The sequence below is a fragment of the Pleurodeles waltl genome, chromosome 7 (assembly GCF_031143425.1).
Source record: "Pleurodeles waltl isolate 20211129_DDA chromosome 7, aPleWal1.hap1.20221129, whole genome shotgun sequence".
Lineage (NCBI taxonomy): Eukaryota > Metazoa > Chordata > Amphibia > Caudata > Salamandridae > Pleurodeles > Pleurodeles waltl.
Genome location: NC_090446.1, coordinates 1275760049 through 1275780380, shown reverse-complemented (window position 1 = coordinate 1275780380; position 20332 = coordinate 1275760049). Strand labels below are relative to the sequence as shown.

Sequence of the window (20332 nt, the reverse complement as noted above, 5' to 3'; positions counted from 1 at the left end):
GTATGTTAATGCTTCAAAAGGTGGCTTCTTTACCCAATCGAATGGTGATATCAATTAATAGAAAATAGAGATGATCAAAAAGAAGAAGAAACTGGTGTATGCGAAGGAAAAAAATATTCTCATTAAAGTTCTCTGCAAATGCAAATACATTGCAAAACAATTATTTAAAATGGGGTCCATAACACTCAAAACAATCATACACCAGTCAGATTGAAAGGATCAATCTGCAAAATCAGGGATCACAAAGTAATGTATAACCATTTCACTCTGGTATCAGATACCAGTCCTTAGTGTAGAACAAAGAATTCAAGGATGCAGATGTAGAAGACGTGGAAACAACCTCAACATTTCTGCCTCTAATGTACTCATTCCATGAGACCATTCTCAGTACAGTATTGGCTACAGAAATTAGTCACATAACCCTGATGGATAATTAATGAAAATGATATAAATACCAATAAACAAATGCAGCATAGTTTAAGTGGCTCATCATATATAAGAAAAGGCATGTGGCATGGTTAAACACTTTCAAACATGTAATGATGATATTACCAAAGTGCACTGCCAGAAAATGCTTGTAATTGGTATTAACTTCACTAAGAACATAGATTTTCTTTCCTCATGTACACTTGTTTTCTCCTTCTTTTTGATCATCTATATTTGTATTCATTGATATCATCACCAGATTAAGGGGGTCATTACGACCCTGGCGGCCGGCGGTAAGCTGGTGGTAACACTGCCAACATGCTGGCGGTGTTCCGCCAGCTATTATGACCGTGGCGCAATAGCCACGACCATACCGCCGGCCCCTCCAACATAATCCCCGACCGACAGCCTGTCTGTGGCGGTAAACACCGCCATGGAAAGGCTGGCGGTAAGGGGACTTGGGGTGCCCTTGGGGGCCCCTGCACTGGCCATGCAGGGGCCCCCAGTCATAGCCCCGTCGCGCATTTCACTGCCCGATTTTCGGGCAGTGAAATGCGCGATGGGTGCTACTGCACCCGCTACACATCAGCATTGCCGCCGGCTCTATTACGAGCCGGCAGCAATTTTTATGTGACTTTTCCGCTGGGCCAGCAGAAAAGTCATAATAGGGAGCCAGGAATATCGCCGGCAATGGCGGTATTCTGGCTCCCGCAGCCTCGGCAGTCTTTTTGAAAGACCGCCGAGGTTGTAATGAGGCCCTACGTCAAGGTGCCACCTTTTGGAGTCTAAATATACAAAATGAACCGGTATCTCTCATAAATGGTCCCCTTGTGGGATGTTTACATTAATAAATGTTTTTCAGTGGTCATTAGCAGATGTTGGCCACAGGACAGTTTTCTGCCCTCCTGGGGAGACATGTGAATGGCTCCCAGAGATCAGATCTCACCGTACTAGAGAAGAGGACTGAAGAAGGACTGCCCTGCTGACCTTGGGAATGTCAATTGTTTTGGTGTGGTTCAAATATTTAACAATTGCTCCTTTGTTTAAGCTTGAATCCACCGCTGCCCAGGGACACCATATAATACATTACGTTCCTCACACCAGACAAGTAAATTTGATAACTTTTACAGACTATTACAGATTTTAAAACCACCTCTGAATCTAAACATGATACTAACAAACCTAAACTCTATTTTTAAATATTAATAAATCACCCATAAGTTAGACTTAAGTGCAGGGTTCATGGTATTTGAGAGTAGAACCTGTAATTTTTAGAAGTAAGACATGTCCTTACAGTGAAAGGCCTAAAAAGCTATTTTCAGTGTAGCTGGGAAAGCGTTGCTGTTAGAAATGGGGTCTTTGGTTGGCAGTCAGGTTACCCCCGTCCAAGCAAGGACCCTCACTCTAGTCAGGGTAAGTCACACACAATCCAAATTATCCTGTGCCCACCCTCTGGTAGCTTGGCACTGAGCAGTCAGGCTTAAATTAGAAGGCAATTGTCATGCTGCGGCGCTCGCCGCGGCGCTTGCCGCGGCGCTCGCCGCGGCCGCGGGCTCAGGTTGCCGCGGCGCGGCACGTTAATTCTGCCGCGGCCGGCACCCGGGTCGCGGTAGACGCCGCGGCGGACTCCCAGGTCGCGGGGGTTGCCGCGGCTCCGGCGAGAGCCATGGAGGCTCCAGGGAGCCGGTCTGGGGGCCGCGGCGCTCGCCGCTTCCCTTCTTTCAAGTTCTGCCATAAAGGCAGACGCGGCAGAGCCTGAAACCCCGAGGGGGTTTCAGGCATGGCCGCACACAGCGCATCATGCGCTTAACATTTATTTTTCCTGCATGCCATTTCCTGCCCACCACTTACCGATGTTCCTAGGACAAACCGAACCCTTACACTTGGGGTTCTTTATACTCGCCTTTTTCTCTTCCCAGCATGCTTACCACTTCCTCTCTGCCCAGCATGCATTGTTAAACACACATACCTAATTCTTTATTGTTTTCTTTTTCCCAATCCAAGATGGTGGTGTTCTACTTCCTGTTTTCTATTTCCTGTCCAGGGGTATATAAGGGGATTCCAACTGCTTGTCCATTGCGTTGCAACACTTCTTGGTGGTAGTCACGCTCCTATTTGATTTCCTTCTGCGAATCTTGTCTGTTCCTGATCTGCCTTGTTTTCCTGCCTTCCTGATCTACGGTCCTAATACCCTGGTGTCCTCCTTTTCGTTTCAGGGAGTTCCTGTGGAGGTTTTTTACCCTACTGGGGTTTTTCCTCTGGGACTCCTTCTGGAGGGCACGGACTGTAGTGGTTCGCTCATACCAAACAGCACCGTGGCTACCGGAAGGGGTCGCCCCTACCTCGGCCAGAGCAGAACCCGTCGGAACAAGGACCGTTCCCCTACACCTCTCAGCTGCGACGGTAAGACCATTGAAAACCGCAACAGATTGCAAAGCCAAAAATTCCAGTTGCAGTCCGGAACTATGGATAACCCAGTGGCAAACACGGAACATACTAACCAGGACCTACTGGCGACGATACAACAACAGGCTCAAGAACTCCAGCAATTACGTACTGAGAATACTGTTTATCGACAAGCCTTTGCCTCCAGGACCACAGATGTCCCTGCAGTAGCCGCCTCTACACCTCGATTTTCCGGGGATCCCACCACATTAAAAGAATTCCTGGATGCCTTGACGGTGTACTTTGCCTTTCGCCCCTCGCAATTTGTACAAGATAAGACCAAGGTGGGGTATTGATTAGTGCCTTATCAGGACCAGCCTTGGCCTGGGCCACACCTCTAGTAACCAGAAACGATCCCTGTCTATCTAATTATTCCACCTTTATCACTACTTTTAAACAGATGTTTGAACGCCCTGGACTCGAGGCGTCAGCAGAAGAGGCTCTTTGCGAAGTCCAACAAGGGAGTCAAGATGTATTACAATACCCGTTTCAGACAATTAGCTGCAGAAACAACCTGGGTGGAACGTACCTTAGTGACACTCTTCCGTAGAGGTCTCAGAGAGGACATCAAAGATGAACTAGTACATTCTGCCAGGATAGAAAACCTCAAAGGATTGATGGACCAGGCAATAACGATAGAATATCGGTTGAATGAACGAAGAATGGAGAAAAAGAAGAGTCGTTTGCCTTCTCACTCAGTACCATCTCGTCCCTTCGCCCATCGTACCGAGGAAGTCCGTCCTGAATCCAAAGGGAATACCGAGGAAGAGCCCATGCAGATTGACACAGCTCGCGGGCCTCTATCCGCCAGTGAAAGGGAACATAGACGAAGGAAGGGGCTTTGCCTATATTGTGGTGCAGCTGGTCACCTAATTCGCGCCTGCCCCATTCGTCCAACCAAGCCCTTGGGAAACGCCAACTCCTGTCCCCAGTAAGAAGGGTGAGGACGGGATATCGTGATATACCTTCTATTTGCTCTTCCCGGGAGGAAGGAACTGCTCTTTTTCTCTTACCAGTTACCCTCCATTTAACTGATGGCCGCGAAGCAAGAACTTTGGCCTTATTGGACTGCGGAGCCAGTGGCCTCTATTTAGATGAAACCTGGGCCAAAGAACGACAGATAACACAAATACCCAAAGAAGTACCAGAATAGGTACATACCGTTGATGGGTCACTCTTGGCCTCTGGACCTGTACAATACACCACCCCTACCTTCTGTTTACAGTTTGGTAAACATCAGGAAATTCTCTCGTTTGACTTAATCTCATCACCACACCATGTCATGATCCTGGGAATTCCATGGCTTACACGGCACAATCTTTACATCAACTGGGAAACAAAAACCATTTCGTTATCCTCCCATTTTTGTCAACACCCCTGCTATCCGGCCAGGGATTACTGGTCCCCAAAAAGTCTCTCAACAGCACCTTCTCAGGTGGGAGGATCCATTAATGTCCTACAGGGAGTTCCCAGACATTATCAGGACTATATTGATGTATTCCAGAAGCCAGAAAGACCTGAATTGCCACCCCACAGAGAATACGACTGTGCCATTCCTTTAGAACCAGACACCGTAGTTCCTTTTGGGCGGATGTACTCCCTCACAGAACCAGAGAAACAAGTTTTAAAGGAGTACCTAGATGAGAATCTACAAAGTGGGTTGATAACTCCCTCCTCTTCACCCGCCGGGGCTCCTCTTTTCTTTGTACCAAAGAAAACCAAAGATCTGCGTCCCTGTATCGATTTCAGAGGGTTAAACAGGATCACTATCAAAGACCGGTATCCGTTACCCCTCATCAAGGACATCTTAGAAGCAGTCAGAGGAGCCAAGAGATTCACCAAACTGGATCTCCGAGGAGCCTATCATCTACTAAGAATCAGAGAAGGTGATGAGTGGAAGACCGCCTTTATAACACCTTTTGGTCACTGCGAATATAGAGTAATGCCCTTCGGACTCACTAATGCCCCGTCCATCTTTCAAAGATTCATGGATTCTATCTTTTCTGATCTTTTGCAACAAACAGTGGTAGTGTATCTTGACGATATCCTAATTTATTCAGTTCATCCAGAGGAACATTCCAAGCACGTTCGCCAAGTCTTAGAGAGACTCCGACAACATCATTTGTTCTGTAAGCCTGAAAAATGCGAGTTTGATCAGATAGAAGTAAAATACTTGGGATACTGTATAGACCAAACCGGAGTTGCCATGGACTCAGACAAAGTACAGGCTATATTGAATTGGCCATCTCCTTCTTCCATCAAGGAGACTCAATGTTTTCTGGGACTAGCCAACTTCTACCGACAGTTCATAGCAGACTTTGCCCAGAGAACCAGCTTCATTACTCAAACCCTCAAAAAGGAACATCTAAAGAAATGTTTTTGTTGGACACCAGGCGCTGAGTCAGCTTTTCAGGACTTAAAGAAAGCCTTTATTCAAGCCCCTATTCTTCAACACCCAGACACCAGCAAACAATTCATTGTTGCCACAGACGCCTCAGAAAGAGCCATTGGGGCTGCCTTGTTACAAAAACAAAAACGATGATGACCTAGAACACCCTGTATTTTATCTATCACACATTCTATCTGATTCTGAGCGAAACTATTCCGTGCTAGAATGCGAATTACTCGCCTTAAAGGTCGCGTGCACCGAATGGAGACACTTTTTGATGGGATCAAAGGAGCCCTTTGAAGCCCGGACCGATCACAGAAATCTACAGTGCTTAAGAAATTTCCAGTGCCAAAATAGCCGGCAGGCTCGATGGGCCTTCTTCTTCAGCCAATATGATTTCTATATCACCTACATCCCTGGTTCTCAGAACATCCTAGCGGATGCCCTGTCCCGACGTTATCCTGGGTGCGGTGATTCCGCGGTTCAAAATTTATTTGACAACAATAAAATCATAGGGGTAGCACAGACTTTTTTAGATCAAGTCAAGTCCGAATATGCCCGTCTACACGAAACAGAACTAAAAAAGTTACGTCCACAGCTGCACATAGATCATGACTACTATTATCATGATAAGGCCCTGTTTTTACCCACTAAAACAGTGCAAATCGAAGCTTTACGCATGTGCCATGATTCCCCTATTGCAGGTCATCGAGGAATGAAAGCGACTCAAGATCTTTTGCTTCGCTCTTTCTGGTGGCCAACTCTCAAGGCTGACACTGAGGCATATGTGTTATCCTGTCCTACATGTGCTCAAGCCAAGACACCCCGAACCAGACCTGTGGGGTTACTCCGCCCATTACCTGTTCCCCCAGGCCCATGGCATACCATATCCACCGGTTTTATGTGCGCATTACCTTCCTCAATGGGAAACCACGTCATAATGGTAACTGTGGACTCCTTCACCAAGATGGCCCACTTCACGGCCTTGAGAAAGTTACCTACGGCAAAGGAGTTAAGTCAGATCTTTACTCAAGAAATCTTCAGGCTACATGGGTTACCCCAAGTTTTTATATCGGACAGGGGTCCTCAATATATCTCCCGTTTCTGGAATCAATTCTGCAAGACCTTGGGGATCCAGGTGGCCTTATCATCCGGGTTCCACCCTCAAACCAATGGACAAACGGAACGACTCAATCAGGGTCTCGAACAGTACTTCCGTAGCTTCTGTAACGCTACACAAAGTAATTGGGCTTCCTACTTACCGCTTGCAGAATTTTCCTATAATAACTCTCTACACAGTGCCTCTAAAGTCTCTCCTTTCTATGGCTCTTATGCTTTCCATCCCAGGGCCTTCCCAACTCCCCTGAGAGACAACTCCAATCTTCCCGCCATCTCCTCCTTCGTTCGACAGCTACGGGGTATACAACGAATTATCCATTTCAACCTTGTGTCCACCAAGTCCCGCATGAAGAAGATAGCAGATAGGAGACGCTGTGCGGCTCCTCTATATCAGGTCCATGATAAGGTCTGGCTCTCCTCTAGATTCCTACCTCTCCGATTCACCCAAAACAAATTCAAACCCCGCTTTTATGGTCCCTTTCTCATTCTCAAGAAAATCAACCCAGTGTCTATGCGTCTTCGCCTACCCCGGACATGGAAGATCCACCCAGTATTCCATGTCTCACAACTGAAACCTTACCGTCCTGATCTTTTTCATAGGCAGTTGCCCTGTCCCCCTCCTCTGTTGGTTGACAATGTGCCTGAGTACGAAGTGCAGGAAGTCTGTGACTCTCGGTTTTTCCATGGTCACCTCCCATACCTTATTCATTGGAAGGGATATCCTTTGAGTGAGTGTTCCTGGGAGGATGCCTCTTCAGTCCATGCTCCTCTTTTGATCCGCCGCTTTTTTCGGCTCTTCCCTCACAAACCCGGGGCCTCAGGGGGGGGCATACTGTCATGCCGCGGCCGCGGACTCAGGTTGCCGCGGCACGTTAATTCTGCCGCGGCCGGCGCCCGGCTCGCGGTAGACGCCGCGGCGGACGCCCAGGTCGCGGGGGTTGCCGCGGCTCCGGCGAGAGCCATGGAGGCTCCAGGGAGCCGGTCTGGGGGCCGCGGCGCTCGCCGCTTCCCTTCTTTTAAGTTCTGCCATAAAGGCAGACGCGGCAGAGCCTGAAACCCCAAAGGGGGTTTCAGGCATGGCCGCACACAGCGCATCATGCGCTTAACATTTATTTTTCCTGCATGCCATTTCCTGCCCACCACTTACCGATGTTCCTAGGACAAACCGAACCCTTACACTTGGGGTTCTTTATACTCGCCTTTTTCTCTTCCCAGCATGCTTACCACTTCCTCTCTGCCCAGCATGCATTGTTAAACACACATACCTAATTCTTTATTGTTTTCTTTTTCCCAATCCAAGATGGTGGTGTTCTACTTCCTGTTTTCTATTTCCTGTCCAGGGGTATATAAGGGGATTCCAACTGCTTGTCCATTGCGTTGCAACACTTCTTGGTGGTAGTCACGCTCCTATTTGATTTCCTTCTGCGAATCTTGTCTGTTCCTGATCTGCCTTGTTTTCCTGCCTTCCTGATCTACGGTCCTAATACCCTGGTGTCCTCCTTTTCGTTTCAGGGAGTTCCTGTGGAGGTTTTTTACCCTACTGGGGTTTTTCCTCTAGGACTCCTTCTGGAGGGCACGGACTGTAGTGGTTCGCTCATACCAAACAGCACCGTGGCTACCGGAAGGGGTCACCCCTACCTCGGCCAGAGCAGAACCCGTCGGAACAAGGACCGTTCCCCTACACCTCTCAGCTGCGACGGTAAGACCATTGAAAACCGCGACAGCAATGTGTAAAGTATTTGTGCAATAAATCATACAATAACTCCATATAGCACCACAAACATACATCCCACAGTGTTTAGAAAAATTTATAATATTTATATGGATAGATGCAGGTCAAAATGATCAAAGATGCAATAAGTAAATGTAGCGATATCACCAAAAAGTGACATAAAGTAACTTAAGTCTTTTAAAAGCAAACAAAGTCTCTTTCAAGCACAAACTACCTGGTTCTCATGAAAAATGGGTGTGCGTTGATTTCTCAGGCCGCACACAGCGATGCGTTGTTTAGTTTCCACGCAGGGATGGCTGTGCGTTGATTTCCGGTGCTCGGTCATGGATCCTCTTCGGGTTGCGGGTTTTCAGACACCCCGGGGAGGGTGCGTGAATTTCCTGCACTGGCAGTACAAAGTCACAGGAGCTGCGCCGATCCAGTGGGCGCTGCATCAAATTTTCTACTGCATAGCAGGCACTGCGTCGATTCCTCTCAGGAAGTCGGCTGCGCCGTTCCGGCTCGGCTATGCGTCGATCCAGTGGGCCGTGCGTCAAAGTTCCGGTCGCTACGCTAGTGCTGCGTTGATCTTCTTGTTACAAAATCAGGCTGCTTCATTCCGGTTCAGCATGCAGTGAAATTTTCACTGCGGTGCAGGCTGTGCGTCGTTTGTGGCAGGCTGTGTGTCGAATTTCGCCGCTCAAGGAGTCCTTCTTGAAGAGATGAAGTCTTTTTGGTCCTGAAACTTCACGGAACAGGAACCAAGCTCTATCCAAGCCCTTGGAGAGCACTCTTCACCTCAGCCAGAGAGTAGTAAGGCTGCAGGGCAACAGCAAGGCAGCAGTCCTTCACAGAAAGCAGTCCTTTAGGCAGCCAGGCAGTTCTACTTGGCAGGATGCACGTTCTGGTTACAAGTTTCCTCTCCAGGAAGTGTTTGAGTTGGAAGGGGCAGAGGCCCTGTTTCTATGCCCAAATGTGCCTTTGAAGTGGGGGAGACTTCAAAGCTTGGCTTAGAAGTGTAGCAGGTCCCCTTTCAGTTCAATCCTGTCTGCCAGGGTCCCAGTAGGGGGTGTGGCAGTCCTTTGTGTGAGAGCAGGCCCTCCACCCTCCCAGCCCAGGAAGACCCACTCAAAATGCAGATGTATGCAAGTGAGGCTGAGTATCCTGTGTTTGGGGTGTGTCTGAATGAATGCACTAGGAGCTGTCAACTAAACCCAGCCACACGTGGATCGTAAGGCACAGAAAGATTTAAGTGCAGAGAAATGCTCACTTTCTAAAAATGGCATTTCTAAAATAGTAATATTAGATCCAACTTCACCAGTCAGCAGGATTTTAAATCACCATTCTGGCCATAATAAATATGACCTTCCTACTCCTTTCAGATCAGCAGTTACCACTCAAACAATGTGTGAGGGCAACCCCAATGTTAGCTTATGAAGGGAGCAGGCCTCACAGCAGTGTAAAAACGAATTTAGGAGTTTTACACTACCAGGACAAGTACACAGCACCCTGCCCTTTGGGTTATCTAGGGCATACCTTAGGGGTGTCATATGTAGAAAAAAGGGAGTTTCAGGCTTGGCAAGTACTTTAAAGTGCCAAGTCGAATTGGCAGTGAAACTGCACACACAGGCCTTGTACTGGCAGGCCTGAGACAAGGTTAAGGGGCTACTTAGGTGGGTGGCGCAATCAGTGCTGCATGCCCACTAGTAGCATTTAATCTCCAGGCCCTGGGCACCTTTTGGGGCATATTTATACTCTGTTTGCACCGAATTAGCGCCATTTTTTTTTACTCCGCATTTTTTGCACCAAATATTTTACTCTAATTCGGTGCAAAACTAACTCCATATTTATACTTTGGAGTTGACAGTTCTTGCGCCAAATTTATGGAGTTAAAGTCATTTTTTGGACGTGGAAACCTACCTTGCCTTAATGAGAAGAAAGGTAGGCGTTCCTCTGCAACAAATGACTCTATGCCCTGAACGCCATATTTCTACTCCCATGCAAAAATGGTGCACAGGAGGGTGGAGGGGTAAATAAATGGGGCAAAGCTTGCTTTGCCCCATTATTTAACGCCTGAGTCAGGGCAGGCATTAGGGGACCTGTGGGCCTATTTCCATGGTGGAATACCCACAGGTGCCCTCCCCAGGCCCTAGGGACACCCCCACCCACACCAGAGGGACAGCGGAGGATGGGAGACCCCATCTCAGGTAAGTACAGGTAAGTATTTTATTTTATTTTTTAAAGTGCCATAGGGGGCCCTGAAATGGGCCCCCTACATGGCACTGGGTGCAATGGCCATGCCCAGGGGACCCTGGTCCCCTGTGCTGGCCATTTGGGTGGTGGGTATGACTCCTGTCTTTCCTAAGACAGGACTCATGTGGTATCAATGGTTTTGTGTCAGAAAATGACTCTAGGCAGGTTAGAGTCATATTTTTTTAACACTAACCTGCCTAACGTCATTTTTTGGTGCAAAACTCCCTTCTTCCACACTGCCAGCCCCAATCGACTAACGTCATTTTTTTTTACACTAGCCTACCTTTGCACTGGCTTGCATCATTCCATAAATATGGTGCCTGCCTGGTGGACAGAAATGGTGCAAGCTGGTGGCAAACTGTTTGGTGCAAAACTGCGTTGCTGCAGTTTTGCCCCAAAAAGTATAAATCAGGGCCATAGTGCACTGTACTAGGGACTTAAAGTAAATAGTCCAAATGGGTATGATCCAATGTTATCATGTTTAAACGGAGAAAGCATATGCACTTTAGCACTGGTTAGCAGGGGTAAAGTGCGCAGAGTCTAAAAACCAGCACAAACACTGTCCAAAAATTGTAGGGATGCAGGCAAAAAGTTGGGGGTGACCACCCTAAGGCTGTCAGGTCTAACAATTGTGAGTTAAGGTTAAACTTAAATAATTTTATCTCTGCCCAGTAATTAGATAAAAAAGTTACTTATTGGACTTTTTAAAATATTTATTACAAATCCAATTCATTGGTGAAGTCGGATTTGTAACAAATGTATTTCAAATGTACTTTTAAAAAGTTTCCTTTTGCCTGCCTAAAGGCTCTAGAAGACCAGTCCCCTGAACTTTCACTTGTCAACCATGAGTTGAATAGCACCTTGATGAGCTGTGAGTTGCCCCCAGACCTGAGACAATGGGCTTGATTGTGGGGAGAAGTTGACCTTTCCCTGGCAGGATTGCCTGGGTGCTGTGTCACTGGTAGATGTAGGTCTCATTTAGTCCTGTCTACTTTTTCATATGTCCCCAGGACTGGTTTAAAGTGACTATTTCCCTGACTAAACCTTTGGCGTGCAAAAAGAGCAGTTGATGGACGGAATGCAGACCAAATCAAACATTTTCCCCCAGTAACAGATCTGGGTTTAATCCATCAGTTTTTTTGCTCATCATGCCATTCCAGTTTGGACCCAGCCATATGCAAATCAGTCTTGACCCTGTTCCCCAGGAGAACAGTCCAGCCTGAACTGCCAGACGAGGTCCTCCCTGGACCAGAAACAAGCATCCTGGGACCGGTGTCAGAGTATCACCCCTCTTCAGCCAGGCTTGCTTGAATGTGGTGGCATAGTGAGCATGGGACCCACGTCTGGGCATACCCTTCTGACTTGGGGCAACAAATGCAAAAAAAAAGTTGATGGATGGAATGTAGACCAAATCAAACATTCTCCCCCAGTCACCAATCTGGGTTTAATCCATCAGTTGTTTTGCTCACCAAGCCATTCCAGTTTCGACCCAGCCATATGGAAATCAGTCTTGACCCTGTTGTCCATGAGAACAGTCCAGCCTGAACTGCCATGCGAGGTCCTCACTGGACCAGAAACAAGCATCCTGGGACCAGTTTTGGGGTATCACCAATCTTCAGCCAGGCTAGCTACAATCTGGCGGCATGGTGAGCATGGGACCACGACTGGGCATACCCTTCCCACTTGGGGTGACAAATGCAAAAAGAACAGTTGATAAACGGAATGTAGACCAAATCAAACATTCTCCCCCAGTCACAGTTCTGGGTTTAATCCATCACTTTTTTTGCTCACCATGCCATTCAAGTTTGGACCCAGCCTTATGCAAATCAGTCTTGACTCTGTTCCCCATGAGAACAGTCCAGCTCGGACTGCCAGGCAAGGTCCTCTTTGGACCAGAAACAAGCATCCTGGGACTGGTTTCGGGGTATCACTCCTCTTCAGCCACGCTAGCTTGGATCTGGTGGCATAGTGAGCATGGGACCCATGTCTGGGTATACCCTTCCCACTTGTGGCAACAAATGCAAAAATAACAGTTGATGGACGGAGTGTAGACCACATCAAACATTCTCCCCCAATCACAGATCTGGGTTTAATCCATCAGTTGTTTTGCTCACCACGCAATTCCAGTTTGGACTCAGCCAAATGCAAAACAGTCTTGACCCTGTTCCCCATGAGAACAGTCCAGCCTGAACTGCCAGGCAAGGTCCTCCCTAGAACAGAAACAAGCATTCTGGGACCTGTTTTGGGGTATCACCCCTCTTCAGCCAGGCTCGTTTGAATCTGGTGGCATAGTGTGGGCACAAAAACTTTGCACAGGGAATGAAAGGTTTGGCCATTTTGGGTTGATGTAGAGAGGGGCACTGTGGGGTTATTCACAGTAGGGCACACAGGAACAGCTGCAAATGGGGATTGGATTAGAACTTGATATTTTTTCCTATTGGTCAGGGAGGGACCAGGTGTCACTCTCAACCAGAGTAGTGTCATACATACATGTGGCACCAGGGACACCCTCTTCAGAACACTACTGGACCTGTGGAAGACAGCAGAAGGACTGTACATGCTGATGTGACCTGTGAGGAGAACCCTAGAAGCTAGACCTGCTCCCACTTGTACCCAGGAAAAAGAAGTTGACTCCAAGGGGCAGTTGACTGACCTCATGTTAAGCTGAAGGGACACCAAAGCTGCAAGAAGTACACTTTCCTGAAGAACCTAGCTGACCAGGTTGGCCTACACTGGACCCTATTGGTGGCATCTGTGGAATGAGTCCAGACCTCCAAGTGATGCTCCTGAGGTCCTGGATCCCTTGACTGGTGTTGGGGTGTACTCCTCCTGCTTCCTTGCCTAGCTGAAGGAATCTGACTTCCAGAAAAACAGACTAAGGGACTGATGTATATCTTGGCGGAGAGAGAAATCCGTTGCAATGGTGAGGCATTTCCCTTTGATTATGGTCTGCCCGCTCAATTTAAATTTAGGCACACTGTAGTTTGCAAAGGCAGATACTACTCAGTCTCCACTGATGGCCCGATGGAGTAAAGGCTGTCTGGGGTTTGGCTATAAGTATGCCCACCTAATTTAGATGGTTGGCCTTTAAGCCCTTTTTCAAAGTCCAGAACTGCCAGCATAACCCTGGCGGTAATATACTCTAAAAATGGCTCAATGGCCCCCTTGACATGAGAGAAACTCTAATAAAGAGGCGGGAATTTTGATTTTCTTTTTGAAAATATATATTTTTTTAACTTTGATATACAGCTCCGTCAAGTTACAATGCATTGGCAGGAAGCATTGTGACAATGGTGGCTGTCAATTCTTGAAAAGTCTGCTTGGCCAGCGGACATTTAATATTTTGGCAAGCAGCATCTGCGTCAAGGTGACAGAGTAATTTACTCCATCACTCTGGCGGAGGGTGGGCCATCTGCCAAATTATAAATCAGGCACATGGTAGAAATCTTAATTGTACCCAATGCCACACAGACATGGGCTCCAGTCTTTTCCAGCTCGAAGTTTTTTCTGTCTTCATCAACCGCGTCATCAAGACCTCCTCCTTTGGTACCTTGTCGTTGATGTCTCCGTCTTTGGATTTAGCCTACTGCCTTGCCGCACTGAGGACTCTACTTTCTCAGAAATTATCTAAGTAAGAAAGTAACTCTTTCAACAAGACCATCCTATTCCTTGCATCGGAGCAACACTCCATTCAGGTTGGCCTCAAAACTAACCTTTATCCCACTCTAGTGCAAACAATTGCCTGCCATATGTCCAGTTAATTCTCCTTATTGGATTTTGGTATCATTTTGCTTATGTATGAGTGGATACTTGCAGAGTTGCTTACCTCAGTATATAATACAATTAAATGAGATGGGATCTGTGGTTCACCAGCACATGTTGGCAGTATGCATGAATGATAACTTTTACTTGGCACAACATCTCCTGAAATGTACCACTTCCTGACCTGGAATGTAAAAGGCATTAGTAACTGATAAAGTGATACAAAATATGTATATATTTGAAATGGAGGCATATACATTTTGCATATCTGCAGGTGACCCATTTCACCTTTCGAGAGTTGGCAAAGTTTGCTAAGAGGTGACAAGGCACATCAATTGGAACCACATACTCTGACCGTGCCAGTGAGGGACTCATATGAATCATCTGGGGATCCCATTCATACCGAAACACATTAGGATAGATACAGATGGGGAGCTATGCTGGTGGGATTGTCTCCTGGATGGAGAGCTGATAACAACAATATCAGTGTATGTCCCACAATGCAGTTCTTGCTTCCTTTCTGTCTACCTTAACACTGCTTTAATACACAACACACATGCACTTTTTGGGGTGGTGATTTCAGTTGCATTCCAGGTGTAGACTAGGAAAGATCAAACTCACCATTGGTTGTGGCACAATCAATCAACACCACTAAGAGACTACAATGATGGTAGGGACACACTTGGTTGACCGAAGCCTGAGGATCTTTCCATTTTAGACTTAGAGAATACTCATTTTATTCCTGGTTGTATGTTTAATACACTAAGATTGATTGCTTTTGTACAATGATGGAGCTGTTATGAGGGTAGTTGATTCAGAATAATTAAGAGGACTGTAAGTCCCTTAAATTAGCTATGCAATGGGGAAGGGGGCAACCAAGAATGTATACATGATGACTGTCGACTGAAGCTCTCTCTCTGATCAAGCTTTCAGGGCTGATGTGTGAAAACACATAGGCTTGCACTTCACAGAAAATGAGGACACTCCATAGACTAACTTGGTTGAATGGGATACAATCCAGATAGTTATATAAGGTATTTGCATAAAAACTACAATTGACACTACAGTTGTGCTGCAAAAAGAATGGGCATCACTAGAGACCTACCAATAGAGATTCTGTCCCTCACAAATGCTACATTGCCTGCAGTGAGATTAGAGCACCACAATATGTTAGATACCCTATGCGACTTAGATTATCCATGTTGCCCGGAAACATGTGGAAGGGGGCAGGGCAGCTGGAATGCTTGCATGGCTATTGAAAGTAGAAAGCTCCAGAGCACTGATGTGAGCCATTCAGAACCAGAATGGAATGACCATGAATGCACAAACAGATATTTATAACATATTTAGGGAATATTATGCAAAGTTGTATAAACCTCCCATGGAGGTGAAGGGGGCATAATCATTTAAGGGAGATATTGATTGCTGCCACTAATGATACACTTAGGGGCATATTTAAGAGCCCCTAGCTCCATTCTAATGCCACATTAGTGTCATTTTTCTATGCTAATGTGGCGTTAAAAGGCCAAAAACGCCACACCATATGTACAAAGTGGAACAAAGCATGCATTGCACCACTTTGTAACCCTTTGCACTATATTATTCCTGTGCCAGGCATAATGCATGCAAAAGTGGCATGCCCCCATTGGGGGGGGGGCGAAAAAATTATTTCCTTGAGTCATTTATTTTGGCACTTTTAAAGCCTGCTCAGAGCAGGCATTAAAAGGGGGCATGACATCGAATACAGTGGGCCCCTATGTACTCTGCAGGAGTAGCGCCAAAATGGTGGCGCTACTCCTGCAGAGTACATCAATAGCATTAAAAAAATTATGCTATTGCCCCCTACCTTGCGCCATGGTCTGCCGTATTTTAAATATGGTGCACACATGGTGGTGGTAGGGGGGTGCTAAACGGTGCAAGAAAACTGGCACTGCACTGTGGTGTGCAGGGCCACTTTTCTTCAATATGCCCCTTAGAGCTGGAGGAACCCATAACAGTTGGGGAGATACGATCGACAATTGGTGAAATGGCTAGAAGCAGGATGTCAGGTTCAGATTCCCTGCCCATTGAGTTGTACTTGACATACAGATCAGCACTGTACCCCTCCCCGATTGATTCAAGTCCATAGGAAGGCAAGCATGCCAGGACTCTGCCCTTCTCTATGCATGAAGTCTTTTAGCCTTGACAGTAGTCCTGCCCAACCCAAAGAAAGATCCCATGATTGTAAGCTTGTACTGATTCCCTTTTTCTACTAAATCTTGAATATAAGATTCTTGGAAAGATACTGCCAATCACCTGATACTCTTAGCCCTCTCTTTAAACTATAATTGGTGATGGAACTTTTGCCATGTTTGCTGAGGGCTAGGAGCTCGGATTAGGAAGTAGTGGTTAATGACACATGAAACATGATATCCCTCTAGACAGATGATGTGCTTATTTATCTCTGAAATGGCCTGAGATAACTGTCAGTGATGATAGAAGCATTAGCTGAATGCAGGACAAGGCTTGGCTTACAAATAAACTCGGGCAAATCGTGACTCTTTCCCCTCAAAAACATATCGAGTGAACAGTGTTGATTTCTCCCTGATACTAGATTAATGTGGGCATTTGAGAAAATCAAATATTTGTGTGTTAACAACTACCATAACCAGGTTGTACTTATTGATAGTGCTGGCATGCCCATGGAGGTCTTCTTCCCACCTTGGGTTCAGAAACCACAAGCACTCTGGTGAGACACCATACCTTATTCCACCCCTGGAAGTTGACTGGATCTTGGGACTCAAATGGATTTATTTAATTTAAACCAAAAACATGAGATACATAAACACTTTTAAACATCATGACCAATTTAACCATAAAACAAAAATCTGAATAAAGTGTAGAGCTTTATTACAACGACAGAGTTAATGTAATGTAAATGGTGTGCAAGACTAAATAGTAAACATACTTGAAAACCATAGGCTGCCGAAAATGTCCTGCAAGATTAAGCTTACTTAGCATCAATACTATTAAACACTCCAAAAGTATAACACAGATTAACAAAACTATAAAATGAACATTAAATTCAGATTTTGAAGCAGATGATGGTGACATCAGTAAATCATCAACATTTGGTTAATAATAATTAGTTTTCAGAACTGGGCCATCCTTATCTCTAATTCGAATCTGGACTTGCATGTGTGGGAACGGGCTAACACATTCAGGCAAAACAAAAGAAAAGACAAAAATAATTTGAAATAATCATCTAACCAAGGTAACTAACTATAACAATACACTGGTGTAATTATCTAAGCGCAAGTGAGAACAATAAAAATATTAGGAGTTATACCTCTCTTCGTAGGACAGCAGACAGGAAAGTTTCATAAACCAGAGCATTCACTGTTTCTCAATTTCAGCAGACAGACCTTCAGGGCAATGCAGAGCACGGGCTGCACAGAGGGCAGGTCAACAGTTCAGAATTGATTGGGCATATTAGTACTGAACAGCATAAGGAAGTGGGGAAATCAGAACTAAAAGGAAACTCATAAACAAGTATGGCAGAAGACTTGGAGAGGGACAGGGAGGTGACAGCATGAACACCACTGAAGAACTCTCAAGCTTCAACAGACAGCAGCAGACTCTAGCTGACTAACTAAAAATGTAAAAAGTATCTCCCTAACTAGAAATGTCCATGGGTTTCCGATTGGTCCTCCCAGTGGGCTCATCTTGCACACAACAATAAATATCCAATAATAGTTGCTGACACCATCAAGTGTGCAACTATTCTTGATTTTCTCAGGGAAAATGGGTGGTCATCTCGATGAATTCATACAGTTCTGCCAAAATATTACATTTTCTAGTTGATTGCAACTTTTGGGATTCTTTATCACTGTATACAGGATGATTTGACGAATTTACATGTGAAATTATTAAGGCCTTCTGTCTTGCTCAACAGCCAGAACAAATACTGTTACTTTGTTAACATCAAAACAGGTTCTCAGTCTTTAATACAATGGGACATTCAACAATACACCAGCAACCTATTTAATTGCAAACATTATTTATGACATATTAGAAACAGTTTAAATGTGCACTTATTTTTCTGCACGTCACTCATGTTAATAAATTCAATTAAGTCAATATAAGTACAATTAATTCTTGTTCATTTAACATAGTTCATTTATAATATTCATCTAATAATTATGCTTTTGATATTAATTCATGTCAGTATCTCACTCAATTATGTATGCACATCTTTCATAGCAAAACGTGATGTCAAATACGAATGGAGGCCATATTGTCCACCCTTATTTAAATGTGCACATTTTAAATCTCATATTAAATCCTTTGTAAGGCTTTTAAATGAAGGCTTAGAAATCACTGCATGCTAACCTCTATGCCCCTAATGTATTTATAAAATTTGATCTCTATCAATAGTTATTTGGGAAGCAGGTGGCAGCGATTCTGTGTTCTTCTGGAACACACTCCTATTGTCGCCTATGAGAAAAGTTGCAATAGCGCAAATTGTGGTACTTTCTGGGCTGCCATACTACTATGCAGCACTTCCAGTAATACTCCAAAACACATAGGGCCTGATTACAACTTCGGCGGAGAGGGTTCATCCGTCCCAAATGTGACGGATATCCTGCCCGCTGAATTACGAGTCCATTATATCCTATGGAACTCGTAATAGTGCGGGTGGAATATCCCTCACATTTGGGACGGATTAACCCTCTATGCCGAAGTCGTAATCAGGCCCATAATTTTGAGAGCTGCAAAGAATACATACCTCACTGATATGAGGTAAAGAGTCGTGCAAGGTTGCTGTTGGTAACGTGTAAGCAGTGTTTGCATGGGTGTGCCTAGGATTCCCTAACTATGTATGGTACTGTGCTGTAGCTTAGCTTAGCTGCAATATCAGATGTGCTGGTTAGCTACTGATGAAAGTTTGGGATGTTTGGATGGGCCATGGCAATTGAATGGAGGTAGCATGATAGAATGATTGCTTGAGGGAAAGATACACTGTGAAACAACAAACAACCTTATGAAGGTGGTGGATTGGTGCAAGGAAACTTATGTGAGAATGGGAACCACTGTTCACACCTGAGATGCCTCTGTGGGTGCTCCTTGAGTTTGCAGCTCTGAGAGATTCATATAAAACAAGATCCTAGGTGGGGATAATGACACGGGATGACATCACAGAACATAGGGAGCTGAGATCCTTTGATAACCTATTGGAGATATACAGTATTGGGCAAGGTCAATTTATGTTATATGGAACATTGGCCTTTGGGCCATATTATGGGTCAGTGCCCAAAAAAAGTTGAACACTTCTCCACTGTAACAGATGCTTTTGACTCATAGATATGACAAAAATGCCATTACATCCTTATAGGCTGCTCTGTTGCAATAAAACCTTAAATAATTAGGGGAACTGAAAGCTGCTGAGGGACACACATGACACAGACTTTGGCTGACGACAATTGGACGAAATGTCTCTTATACGTGAAGACCATTTCACGTAATTCTAGATTGAAATGCACTTAATTTAATAATCTCCACCATACATACCTAGCTCCGAAGGTTATTGGGCTTATGTTTCTCAGGGCTATCGCTGTTTGTCCATATTGTGTGAGTGATGAGGTGAACATTTACCATATAGTGTGGAGTTGCCTTGTCGTTTCTCATTTTTGGATGGGAATCCGGCAGTGTGCGATGGAATTGACGGGTAGTGGATTCCAAAAGACCTGCTAGAATGCCTGTTGGGAGTGATGAATGCATCACGAGAATGAAGCTTGTATGCAGATTTATAGACTCGGCTTTGGAGTTAACAAAATGGGGAATTGAAATTGGATCCACCACCATTGAAATGGTTAAGGGATTGAAGGAATGGACATAGGTCAAAATTGCTACATTGACTGCTGTGCAGAGGCTGAAGAACGGAGGGGCAGATATGGATGTGAGATGGCAGTTTGGAGAAGCTTGAGGTCAAATCAGATGTGCGTTCGCTATCACATGCTCACATCAATGCATGTTATGCTTCAGTTAGTGTTATTGGTACCTATTAGGGACATTATTGCTGTTTGGTAGATGAGTCTGCAGAAGTCGAGTTTAGCAAATGTTGCATTACAGTATACAGTACTGCTGGGATGGGATTCTGTGAGTCGGGGTACTGCAGGTCAAACCAACTGCAAGTAATGCTGCTAATATGTTAATACTTAGAACCAGACTTTGGGCCAGATTTACAA

At 45.3% G+C, this 20332-nt stretch overlaps 1 protein-coding gene across 1 annotated transcript in view; it reads left to right on the top strand.

The window, feature by feature from the left end:
- Positions 1–20332, top strand: part of LOC138247027 (extracellular calcium-sensing receptor-like) — a 148416-nt gene that overhangs the window by 52391 nt on the left and 75693 nt on the right. The gene's annotated exons all lie outside the window — the stretch shown is intronic.